The sequence below is a fragment of the Alosa alosa genome, chromosome 7 (assembly GCF_017589495.1).
Source record: "Alosa alosa isolate M-15738 ecotype Scorff River chromosome 7, AALO_Geno_1.1, whole genome shotgun sequence".
NCBI classification, from domain to species: Eukaryota; Metazoa; Chordata; class Actinopteri; order Clupeiformes; family Clupeidae; genus Alosa; species Alosa alosa.
Genome location: NC_063195.1, coordinates 20,830,731 through 20,843,230, shown reverse-complemented (window position 1 = coordinate 20,843,230; position 12,500 = coordinate 20,830,731). Strand labels below are relative to the sequence as shown.

Sequence of the window (12,500 nt, the reverse complement as noted above, 5' to 3'; positions counted from 1 at the left end):
CAAATGACATACAAACAGAAATAACAAAAAAAAAAAACATGGCAAGAAAGCACACAATGGACATACAATCGTGAACAGAAGCTTAGAGGGTAGTCCCCATAGTAACAGCGGTGGCTCAGTTTGTCCGTTTGTTTGTTTGTTTTTATAAACAAGCAGAGAACAAAGATGTCGGAGTGACACAAAAGTTTATGAGTGTTACAAACAGAAGAACAGAAGGCAATGGCAAAAGCAAAAGCACTCAAAGCAATAAATGTGGCAAAACAACAAACAAACAAACAACAACATAACAGGATGAAAAAACATGAACTCACTTGCCCATTCCTCTCTCTCTCTCTATCACACACACACACACACACACACACACACACACACAATTACAATGCCTCACAGCGCAAGGTCAGTACAATAGTGTTTTAATGAGTTATGAGGCAAGCTCAGTTATAAAAACCTCTGCAACAAATCCCACATACTTAAAACACCTTCAGCCTCCACCCCATAATAAGTCTAGACTTCAGTTCTTTTCCTTGTCCTTTGGCAACCCTCTTTCACTCACCCTCACCATAAAGACAACAACATGGCAGGACTGCACATATTTCTTTTCCTTTTTTCCCCCCCAAAGATAGATTTGCACACACGCTTCATGTCTTGCTCTCACTCGCCGGTTCATTAATAACATTAGTGTTAAAAACACAGACAGAATACTTCACAGCATTGACAGTTTTTTTACTCTCCCTCTCTCTCTCCCTCTCTCTTTCCTCTTTCTCTCCACAGGATGAGGTTAATGAGAAGGGCTACGGTTGTTATGGTTATGGTTAGGCCCTGCCCGAATCTGTGGTGTGGCTTTTTCTCTCTTTCTCTTTTTCTCTTTCTTTCTTTCTTTCTTTCCTTTTTATCTGCTTGTGCTCCGGTCGTCCGTAGCTTGAGCTGGGTTTTGTTTTTCTGTTTTTGTTTTTCGTAAGAGATTTACGAAGAGAAGGGTCGTGATGATGATGGTGGTGGTGGTGTGAGAGAGAGAGAGAGAGAGAGATGTCACAGGACAGGTCAAAGGTCAGTTAGGTCAAAGGTCAATCAGATCTGGGGTGCGTTTTCCAAAACCATAGTTGATAACTAAGTTAGCAACTTTGTTGGTTGCAATGCAATTTCCCATTGCCAACCAACTAAGATGCTAACAGGTTAGCAGCTATGGTTTTGGGAAACGCACCCCTGTACTGTACGTGCAACACCAGCACTAGGGACCCATCACATGCACACTCAGCCCCTCCAACAAAGGGTTCCTGAGGTAGAGATATGACGGGAGTATCATCTCTGATGAGTACCAGATCAGGGACAGTGTAGAGAAAAATGAAGAGGAGAGGAGAGGAAAGGAGAGGAGAGGAAAGGAAAGGAGAAGAGAGAAGAGAGAGGAGAGAGGGACAGTGAAAGGGTTTCTTGGGTAGCTGGGACAAAATGGGAATGGGGGGAAATGACTGGACATGCAGTCAAATCCAGTCCTCGTTTCCCATACGCAGCGCAGATGTCTACAGATGCACCAGAGTAGCTGCAGACAGCTCAGTGGTTCTTAACGGAGGAACAGTGGTTCTTAACTGAGAACGGTGGTTCTTAATGGGGAACGATGGTTCTTAATGGGGAACGGATGTTCTTAACGGGGAACAGTGGTTCTCTCTGGGGTTGTCGTCACAATGTGCAGGACTACACAGCTACCTATCAATTCAGTGTTATTGCAACCGTACATATTGGTCATCTGTTATACTGCAGTGCAGTTCATCACTCTCGACTGTACTCATAAAAATGAGAGAGGGGGCATTAATGTTTCCATTTGTCATAGCTTGTTTTCATTTCTTAACGTTTGTTTTTTGTTTTAGGTGCAGGTGGTTATACAGGCTGGTAGACTACATCTCCTAGGCCTGGCTCATGCCACTGCACTCTTGCTTGCATAGTGCCTGTCCTGACATGGACAGGGTCTGTTTAAGTACTGCTGACCACTCCAAGATTCATTGTTATTGGGAAACGGGGCCCAGTTCTAGAACATGAAACGGAACCGTGTGCGGCTTAAAGAATTTGGGACACGCGTGAAAGGTCCAAGGCACTGGAATTACACTAGTGTCCATGAAGTAAACATTTGTTATTCCCTGCATACGTTAATGTTCTGCTAGAGATGACTTAAGGGGTTTGACAAGACTGCTCACCATCCACGGATCCAAACTCCTTCTCATGGGCACGAGTGAGGATCTCTTTGTAGAGGATCTCTGCTTCCTTGTACTTGCCCTGCTTCAGGTAGCAAGAGGCCTGGAGAGAGAGAGAGAGAGAGAGAGAGAGAGAGAGAGAGAGAGAGAGAGAGAGAGAGAGAGAGAGAGAGAGAGAAAGAGAGAGAGAGAGAGAGAGAGAGAGAGAGAGAGAGAGAGAGAGAGAGAGAGAGAGAGAGAGAGAGAGAGAGAGAGAGAGAGAGAGAGAGAGAGAGATAAAGGAAGTCATCAAGACTGACATTCACATAAAAGCAGACTGAGGTTTACTGAGGTACTAAAGGGCTTGCTGTTTAAAAGTGACACACACACACACACACACACACACACACACACACACACACACAGCTGAATTGCAGTGGAAAGAGGAGACACTCGCCAGTGCTAACCAAAGACCACTAGAAACACGGACGCTCTGAGCAGAAAGTGAATCACACAGTAGCCAGGCCAAGGATACATGTGGCATGCCAACGCCTGGGCTATGTGTGCATAACACAACCACAGGTTATGTACTTTCCCTAAAATTAACTCAGCAGATCTCTAACCCCCCTCCCCCTAGCATAACACAGACAGAGGCAGGACAGAGGAAACAGAGCCAAAAATGAGTTATCTATGTTATATAGATAAAAGTTACAGTTATTGGCAGACTGCATTAGCAGACACTTTTATCCAAAAATGACGCACACAGACACAGACACAAGATCTGGTCAGTCGATGACATTACCGCTGTTGCACCACGCCCGCATATGCACTGACGCAAAAGTTGCCGCCCCACACTAGGGACACTCTGCTGTCTCCGCCCAACACTAGGGACACTCTGCTGTCTCCGCCCACACTAGGGACACTCTGCTCTGTCTCCGCCCAACACTAGGGACACTCTGCTGTCTCCTGCCCCACACTAGGGACACTCTGCTCTGTCTCCGCCCAACACTAGGGACACTCTGCTGTCTTTGTCCCACACTAGGGACACTCTGCTCTGTCTCCGTCCCACACTAGGGACACTCTGCTGTCTCCGCCCAACACTAGGGACACTCTGCTGTCTTTGTCCCACACTAGGGACACTCTGCTGTCTTTGTCCCACACTAGGGACACTCTGCTCTGTCTCCGCCCAACACTAGGGACACTCTGCTGTCTTTGTCCCACACTAGGGACACTCTGCTGTCTTTGTCCCACACTAGGGACACTCTGCTCTGTCTCCGCCCAACACTAGGGACACTCTGCTGTCTTTGTCCCACACTAGGGACATTCTGCTCTGCTCAGCCTCGGCCCCCCGGTGGTTTCCTCACCAGGTTGTTCTTGGTCTTGGCCACGTTGGGGTCGTCGGGGCCCAGGCGGGTCTCGTAGATCTCCAGGGCGCGGCAGTAGTAGTACTCCACCTCCTCGTACTTGCCCTGGTTCTGGCACAGCAGGGCCAGGTTGTTCAGCTGCTTGGCCACGTCCGGGTGGTCCCGGCCCAACACCTGATGGAGAGAGGGAGGGAGGGAGGGAGAGAGAGAGGGAGAGAGGGAGATAGGGAGGGAGAGAGGGAGAGAGAGGGAGGTCAGAGGTATGTAAGATTCTAAAAATAGACTTTCATTTTCTAAAGATTTAGTCCTCACTAGGAACACTTTAAGTGAATCGAATGTGATCAACAGCTTGATACTTGAAAGAGAGAGAAATACATTAATATATGAGGCATGGAAAACAAAGTTGAGTGAATGCTGAATGTTCAGCGCTAACCACATCTGAAGAGAATGCCGAGCTGCCAGGTGCTGATAGCCTGGTCTGATGGGAGGATTAGTACTAAACTGGGCATGTCCGTAGCTTTGTCTGTCATCTTGTTAACACGAGTGAGTGCACACCTCCTGTGGGGTGTGTTATTTGAACAGGCAACAATGTAACCACACACAAGTCCACACAAAGGTTGTTTACTACTTCACAAAATATCCCTCTGTTCCTTTACCCCCGACCAGACTGGTCCAACTATTGTTCTACAGGTGTGTGTGTGTGTGTGTCCTCGTGGTATCCATTTTAGACAGGGCAGGTCTCTTGGTGTATTGACATGACACCTACAAAGACTATTTTACTTGCTTGGAAGCTAACCACTGCTCCCTCTGTGTCTGTGCATGTGTGTGTATGTGTGTCTATGTGTGTATGACATTGTGTGTGTATGTGTTCTTGTGGGCCATTCAAATAAGGCATCAAACAACTCTGCTCATGCGTTCTTGTTTGCAGCAGTTCGACAACTCAAGAACTAAACTATTGAGTTTTGAGGCATGCATTTGGACCCTCTGGCTTGCCGTACCTTCTCTCGGATCTCCAGCGCCCTCTTGCAGAGGGGCTCTGCCTCCTTGTACTTGCCCCTCTTCCCGTAGAGCACGGCCAGGTTGTTCAGGGTGGCCGCCACCTGCACAGCAACAGAGAGAGAGACAGAGTAACCATTAGCATTAGCCGTTACCCTAGGGCTGAGTAACCATTAGCATTAGCCTTTACCCTTGGGCTGAGAGAGACAGAGTAACCATTAGCATTAGCCGTTACCCTAGGGATGAGTATCCATTAGCATTAGCCACTAGGGCTGAGTATCCATTAGCATTAGCCACTAGGGCTGAGTATCCTAGGGCTGGGAGAGACAGAGTAACCATTAGCATTAGCCGCTCCCTTAGGGCTGAGAGAGACAGAATAACCATTAGCATTAGCCGTTACCCTAGGGCTGAGAGAGACAGAATAACATTAGCCGCTCCCTTAGGGATGAGTATCCATTAGCATTAGCCGTTACCCTAAGGCTGAGAGAGACAGAATAACCATTAGCATTAGCCGTTACCCTAGGAATGAGTATCCATTAGCATTAACCACTAGGGCTGAGTATCCATTAGCATTAGCCGTTACCCTAGGGCTGAGAGAGACAGAGTAACCATTAGCATTAGCCGCTCCCCTAGGGCTGAGAGAGACAGAATAACCATTAGCATTAGCCGTTACCCTAGGGCTGAGAGAAACAGAGTAACCATTAGCATCAGCCGTTACCCTAGGGCTGAGTAACCATTAGCATTAGCCGTTACCCTAGGGCTGAGAGAGACAGAGTAACCATTAGCATTAGCCGCTCCCCTAGGGATGAGTAGCCATTAGCATTAGCCACTAGGGCTGAGTATCCATTAGCATTAGCCGCTAGGGCTGAGTATCCATTAGCATTAGCCGCTAGGGCTGAGTATCCATTAGCATTATCGATCTGTGTTGATCTGTGTACAGTATTGTATTCTGTGGGCCTTGAGCCTGTAATAAAGTTTATATATTAGCCAATTCCCTAGGGCTGAGCAATTAATCAAATCCATCAATTAATCGTCCATTATGGCTTTCAACAATTGTGAAAATGTCGCTGAAATATACAAATTATTTTGAAGCATTCCATTTTGCAACAATGCTCCCCCTTTGTCTTGAGTAACAAATTAAGCATGCATTTGATATTTGTTTTTCAGTTGAAAAATATTTGGAATTAAGTTGAATAAAATACCATGATCTCAATATTGACCAAAATATAGTTTTTTTACGTAACGTAAAGCAACTACCCCATAACAGAAGTGGGCTGCGGTAGATGGGTTAGGCTTTACAGTCAGTCATCATTCACTCTCATAACCCTCATATTCTTTATGAAGATGAATATGTTTATTTGAAAGAGTGTGGTCTTCAGCAACATAAAACTATATGGCGCTGAGGTTACTTGGAACTGAAGCTGAGGACTGTTTCACGTGGAGTGGTAAACATGGAAATATGCCGTCTCGAGTTTGCAGTCACGGGTTACGCCCATGTAATAAGCCTTTGAACTCTTTACTGTGCAATCAGTGCCTTGACTGGCTAAGAACTGTAATCGCAGTGTCACTATGGGAGTGTCAATGTAGGGGTGTGTGACTGTGACTGTGTGTGTGTGTGTGTGTGTGTGTGTGTGTGTGTGTGTGTGTGTGTATGTGTGGGCGTGCTCACCGCTGGGTGGTCTTTGCCGAGGGTCTTCTCTCTGATTGACAGGGCGTCGTTGAGCAGGTGGGCCGCCTCTTTGTATTTGTTCTGGTCTCTGTGTGCAAACAGAGATGAGGAGACTGCTTAGCGCTACTCACAACACGCCTTCAACATGCAACACACACTTGACTTTTATTACAACACTTAAAACACACACCTGTAACATTTTACTCACAACACGTCTTTTAACATTCTAGCAAAGACAATTATAGAGTGTCAACAAACTGTCAACCACCATGTTCAAAAGATTTCAAAACTGTTTCTGTTTCATATTGACGTTTGAAACTCCAAGTGAGGAGGATGGCCACGAGGAGGAAGAGTCCAGATTTATCACTTTCCCCCGGGACACAGACACAGGTGACCTTTTAGCGACCTAGTTAAATATTTAAGCTTCCCCTCTCTCTGTGAGCTGAGGGACAGCAATGCTGTGTGTGTGTGTGTGTGTGTGTGTGTGTGTGTGTGTGTGTGTGTGAACTGGGAGAAGTGAAAGTGCTCATTGTGCCTGGAACTGGACACCAAGGGACACGCGCGTGCACGCGCGCAGACACACACACGCCTAACTCTCACCGGTCATGTATGGAACTGGACACCAAGGGACACACGCGCGTGCCGCGCACACACACACACACACACACACACACACACACACACACACACACACACACACACACACACACACACACACACACACACACACACACACACACACACACACACACACACACACACACACAGAGGTCATGTATGGAACTGGACACCAAGGGACACACGCGTGCACACACACACACACACACACACACACACACACACACACACACAGGTCATGTATGGAACTGGACACCAAGGGACACACGTGCATTACTGCGCCGTACACACACACACACACACACACACACACACACACACACACGCACACACACACACACACACACAGGTCATGTATGGAACTGGACACCAGGAGATCCCCTACTTGCTCCCTTGTGTTTTCTTTCTTTCCTTTCTCGTGTTCAAGTGGCGGCAGGTTACATGCACACAACATGCAGTTGCACACATATTCTCACTATTAACTCTCCCCCACCTAAGCACTCACCTGTAGACACACACACACACACACACACACTCCCACATGCACACCCCTAACTCTTGCCCTGCCTGCTGCCAGTGAGTCAGCTCACCTGTAGACCAGATCTGCACACACACACACACACCCCTAACTCTCGCCCTGCCTGCCAGTGATCCAGCTCATCTGTAGACCAGATCTGCGCACACACACACACACACACGGCTCACCTGTAGACCAGATCTGCGCACACACACACACATACAGTACACCCACGGCTCACCTGTAGACCAGATCTGCGCACACACACACACACACACACACACACACACACACACACACACACACACACACACGGCTCACCTGTAGACCAGGGCCAGGATGTTGAGCATGGTGGCGACGTCGGGGTGGTCGTGGCCGGAGGTCTTCTCCAGGTCCTCCAGCGCCTGCTTGCACAGCGGCACGGCCACCTGATGGCGACCCCTGCGAGGGCTGTACTGGATCACTATTAGGTTGTGTGAGCGCTTGTGGCGCGGGGATCTCGAAGCAGCCTGCTGGGTGCCCGCCCATGTGAGCCTTGTTGTGTTGCTGGGGCACTGAAGGAGACGGGGGGAGAGAGGGAGGGAGGGAGAGAGAGAGAGAGGGAGGGAGAGGAGAGAGAGAGAGAGGGAGGGAGAGAGGGAGGGGGGGAGGGAGAGAGGGAGTGGAGGGGGGAGAGAGGAGGAGAGGGAGAGAGAGAGGGAGAGAGAGAGAGGGAGAGGAAGGGAGGGAGGGAGGAGGAGGGAGATAAAAAGGGAGGGGGAAGAGGGAAGAGAGCATGGATGATTGGAATGTGAAAGCATGAGAGTCGTATGAAACAAAACTGAGGAAAAAGCACAGGTACAGAATTGTCCAAACACATCCATTTTGCATCAATAATTAATCATTTCAATTTGCATCCATAATTAGGCAGTTCTATTGATTTTGACAGGCCCAATGACACCAATTAACCCCGCAGTTCTATGACACCAATCAAACCCATGGTTCTATGCATAGTTCTAGCATGATTATGTAAGGAAGGCCTTGGCTACAGCATGCTGCTTACTTCCTGGTCCGTGGTCATCGTCATCGTTGGGGAACAGGTCATCCAGAGAGTCCTTGGGGGTCTCCCCCACCTTCTCCTCCTGCTGTGAAAGACCCGAGTGAAAGCCAATGAACGATCCAACATCCCATAATAATCACAACAGCGTTCACAATGACGACGCCATTTCCTGCTCCTTCACACCACTCTTTGACATGCTCGTTACCTCAAAGGGGAAGCTTGTTAAATATTTAACTAGCTCTCTAAAAAGGGGGACTGAGGTCTATTTCCAGACGGGCCAGTAATAAACAGGTCCCTTCCCCATTTACATAGAAATGACCTTCTTATTTGCAGTATGTGAATAGGCACATGCAGGGCTGACAGCCTTAAAACGTGGTTCATATTTCCCTATTTTGTTGACAACTAATAAATGTCTTTCAAAGTGTTATAAATGTCTTTTTTTAAAAGGTCACAAATGTCTTTTGAAGTGTTAAGAATGTCATAGAGGAGAATGGGGGCTGGAGGATGATTTATTGGGGGCCTAGAGTGAATGTCAGGTCAATAGCAGCCTCTTCCTCTTCCATCTCTACAGAGAGAGAGAGAGAGAGAGAAATGAAAGTAGAAGACTGTTGCTAGCATTGCAAAAAATAATGCCTGATATGTGAAGAAGTAAAAGTGAATTTGAGTCAGTTTGGAGCTGCTGCTTGACTGACTGTGTGTAGCACCATGGTAGGGTGAAATAAAGGCAAGGAAAAATAAAACTACACAACAAAATAATGTTTATGCCGTTTAATACATTTTTAGGTGTGAAACGTGTGTGTACTTAGATGTGAAACTAGTGTTTTGTGTACTACTTTGTGTACTTCAGTTCACCATCGCATTTAAATACTTAACGATTCAAAAACCTACATCTTGTAGAGCAGCATAGAGAAAGAAACGAGACAGAGAGAGGAAACAGAGCTGCCCACCCCTTAGGGCTTATGAGAATACACTCTATGAAGGAGAGAATGATGGATGAAAGATGCTGAGAGAGAGAGAGAGAGAGAGAGAGAGAGAGAGAGAGAGAGATGACAGAGAAAGAAAGAGGGGAGGAGGGAGTAGCCAAGCTGGATGAAGGATATATTTCAAGGGAGAACGTTCACTGTGAGAGCTGGTAAGAGAGTGAGGGAAATATGGGCAGTGATAGGTCATGTATCAGCACTAATACACAGTGGAAATGATATACGGAACTTAATGGGCTACAGGAGGGAGGGATGGAGGGAGTGAGGGGATACATCAAGGGACTGAGAGAGAAAGAGAAAGAGAGAGAGAGAGAGAGAGAGAAAGAAAGAAATCACTGCAGGGATGTGTGGAGAGCAAGACAAAAGAGAGAATGTGTGTGTGTGTGTGTATGAGGGAGAGAGAGACAAATTGTGTGTGTATGTGTTTGTGTGTATGTGTGAGAGTGAATTAATTAGAGAGAGATGGGTAGCCTCTCTCTCTCTCTCTCCTAAGGGACTCCTCTTTCCGGGAAAGAGAAAAAAATGATGGCGTCTCCTCCTTAGTGTGGGAGGAGCGTGACACAGTAGCCGAGAGCAAGCAGACCTCCCCCTGGGGAGGGGCAGCTCCACGCGTTTAACATGGAGCACAGGAGAGGAGAGAGGTGGAGGAGGAGGAGGAGGAGGAGGAGGAGGAGGAAGAGTGGAGGAAGTTGATAGATTGCTCTGTCAGGACAGGCTTTTTACCCAGTCAGAGAAAGAAGAGGGGAGGGGAGATAGACAGTGTGTGTGTGTGTGTGTGTGTGTGTGTGTGTGTGTGTGTGTGTGTGTGTGTGTGTGTCACATGTGTGGAGAGGTGCAATCACTAATTGACACCTGAGTAATTAACAGGTTTCGGTGTGTTTCTGTGTGTGCGTGTGGCCGACCATGCTGCACTTGGGTATGCATGTAAACCTTGCTCTGTTTTAGCAATGCAAACATCATTACCCATGCGAATACAGTAGAGCTCATTTGAATGTATTTGCATTTTATATCCCTCACCAAAGGCGAGGCATCCTAGTGGCTGTACTTTGTGAGCTTGTTTCAATAACTCCAGGTGCGTTCGTTCTTGCGTGCATGTACGTATGTGTGTATGTATGTATGTATGTATGTATGTGTGTATGTATGTATGTATGTATGTATGTGTGTGTGTGTGTGTGTGTGTGTGTGTATATACACTACTCACCGTGGGCGAGACGTCCTGGTCGTACTTCTTGAGCGTGTGTATGCGTGTATGCGTGTGTGTGTGTGTGTATGTGTGTGTGAGCGCGCGCGCCTGTGTGTGTGTGTATGTGTGTGTGTGTGTGTGTATGTGTGTGTGTGTGTGTGTGTGTGTGTGTGTGTGTGTGTGTGTGTGTGTGTGTGTGTGTGTGTGTGTGTGTGTGTGTACACACTACTCACCGTGGGCGAGACGTCCTGGTCGTACTTCTTGAGCTGGTTCATGAACCCAGGTGCTTCTTCTCCTCCTCCAGCTGGGCCACGCTCTGCTCTTCTGCAGCTTCTGCTGGTGGTTAGCTCGGTCCCCGCAGCCACTGGTTCTCTTGGCACAGGCGCCGCACCTGCGCACGCAGCTTCTGCTTCTCCGACTCCACCGCGCTCAGGTGGCTGGACAGCGCCATCATCACCTGCGAGACAGGTGGGAGGTGGTCACAGGTGAGGTTACAGTTATGAGGTTATGTATGGTGCCACTGATATCGACCCCTGTTTAGAGAGTGTTGGGGATTGTGTGATGTGGATGCATTCAGGAGCTTACTGGGGGTAACGTTGAGATCACAGACACATAGCCTCCACACACACACACCTCCTGGCCCAGCCCAGCATGTACATACACACACACACACACACACACCTACCGTCATACACCACAGCAACAAACACACTGACACACACACAGCCTCCTGGCCCAGCCCAGCATGTACATACACACACACCTACCGTCATACACCACAGCAACAAACACACTGACACACACACAGCCTCCTGGCCCAGCCCAGCATGTACATACACACACACACACACACACACACACACACACACACACACACACACACACACACACACACACACACACACACCTACCTTCATACACCACAGCAACAAACATACTGACACACAAACACACGCGCACACACACACACACCTACCTTCATACACCACAGCAACAAACATACTGACACACAAACACACGCGCGCAACACACACACACACACACACACGCACCTGTGCCTCCCCGAGCCCCAGCTCGATCATCTCCACGGACTTGCGCAGCAGGCTGGACTTCTCGTGCACCAGGCTGGCCTCCTCGTCCTTCTTCAGGCAGCGGATGGTCTCCACCAGGCTGTGCAGGATGGCGTTGTGCTCGCTGCGGAGCGCCTCCAGGCCCTGGGCCACCAGCCGCGTGCTGGCCATGATCTCCTCCTGGGACAGCTTCTCCAGCTTCTCATCGCCCCCACCGCCTCCGCGGGTCGGACACACCATGGTGGACATGATGCTGCCGCCACACACAGAGCAGGGATACCGTCTGTGGAGAGAGAGAGAGAGAGAGAGAGAGAGAGAGAGAGAGAGAGAGAGAGAGAGAGAGAGAGAGGGGGGGGGAGAGAGTGGAAATTATATGGAGTGCATTTCCAAGAGAAACTGCAAAAGTGTGCTTGCTCAACTGTAGTTGTGGAGAGAGAGAGGGGGGGGTTAAAGACTACATTTCCCATTTCCATGAGAAACTGCAAACGTGTGCTTGCTCAAATGTAGTTCACCAACAGCATCAGACATTGGAATTAAAATATGAAGATTGGTCAGAATATGAAGATCGTACCACCACATGCCTAAAATCTGTGTGTGTGTGCTTTATGCCCTCAGAACGATAAGATCTTAAGCAGTTGTAGTTTTAAAAACACACACACAAATGGACCATTGTGTTTTCATGCAAATCACTGATCTAATCAAAAATCTAATCAATATTTTCTGAAGGAGTGAAAAAGAGGGGCGAGATAATCGGTTGTCTTTCAAATTTACTCTGCACGCAATAGGATAGCACTAACTCATGAGTCCCATGCGTTTTCCCACCAGCAGAGCTAGTTAGTTCACTAGTTGATCAAACTTTTGCCAACTTAAAAAAAAGCTTAACTCGTGTCGCGCTATTCGCC

At 48.0% G+C, this 12,500-nt stretch overlaps 1 pseudogene; it reads right to left on the bottom strand.

Moving 5' to 3' along the window:
• The window catches only part of LOC125298111, a 39,418-nt pseudogene that overhangs the window by 13,706 nt on the left and 13,212 nt on the right, over positions 1–12,500 (bottom strand).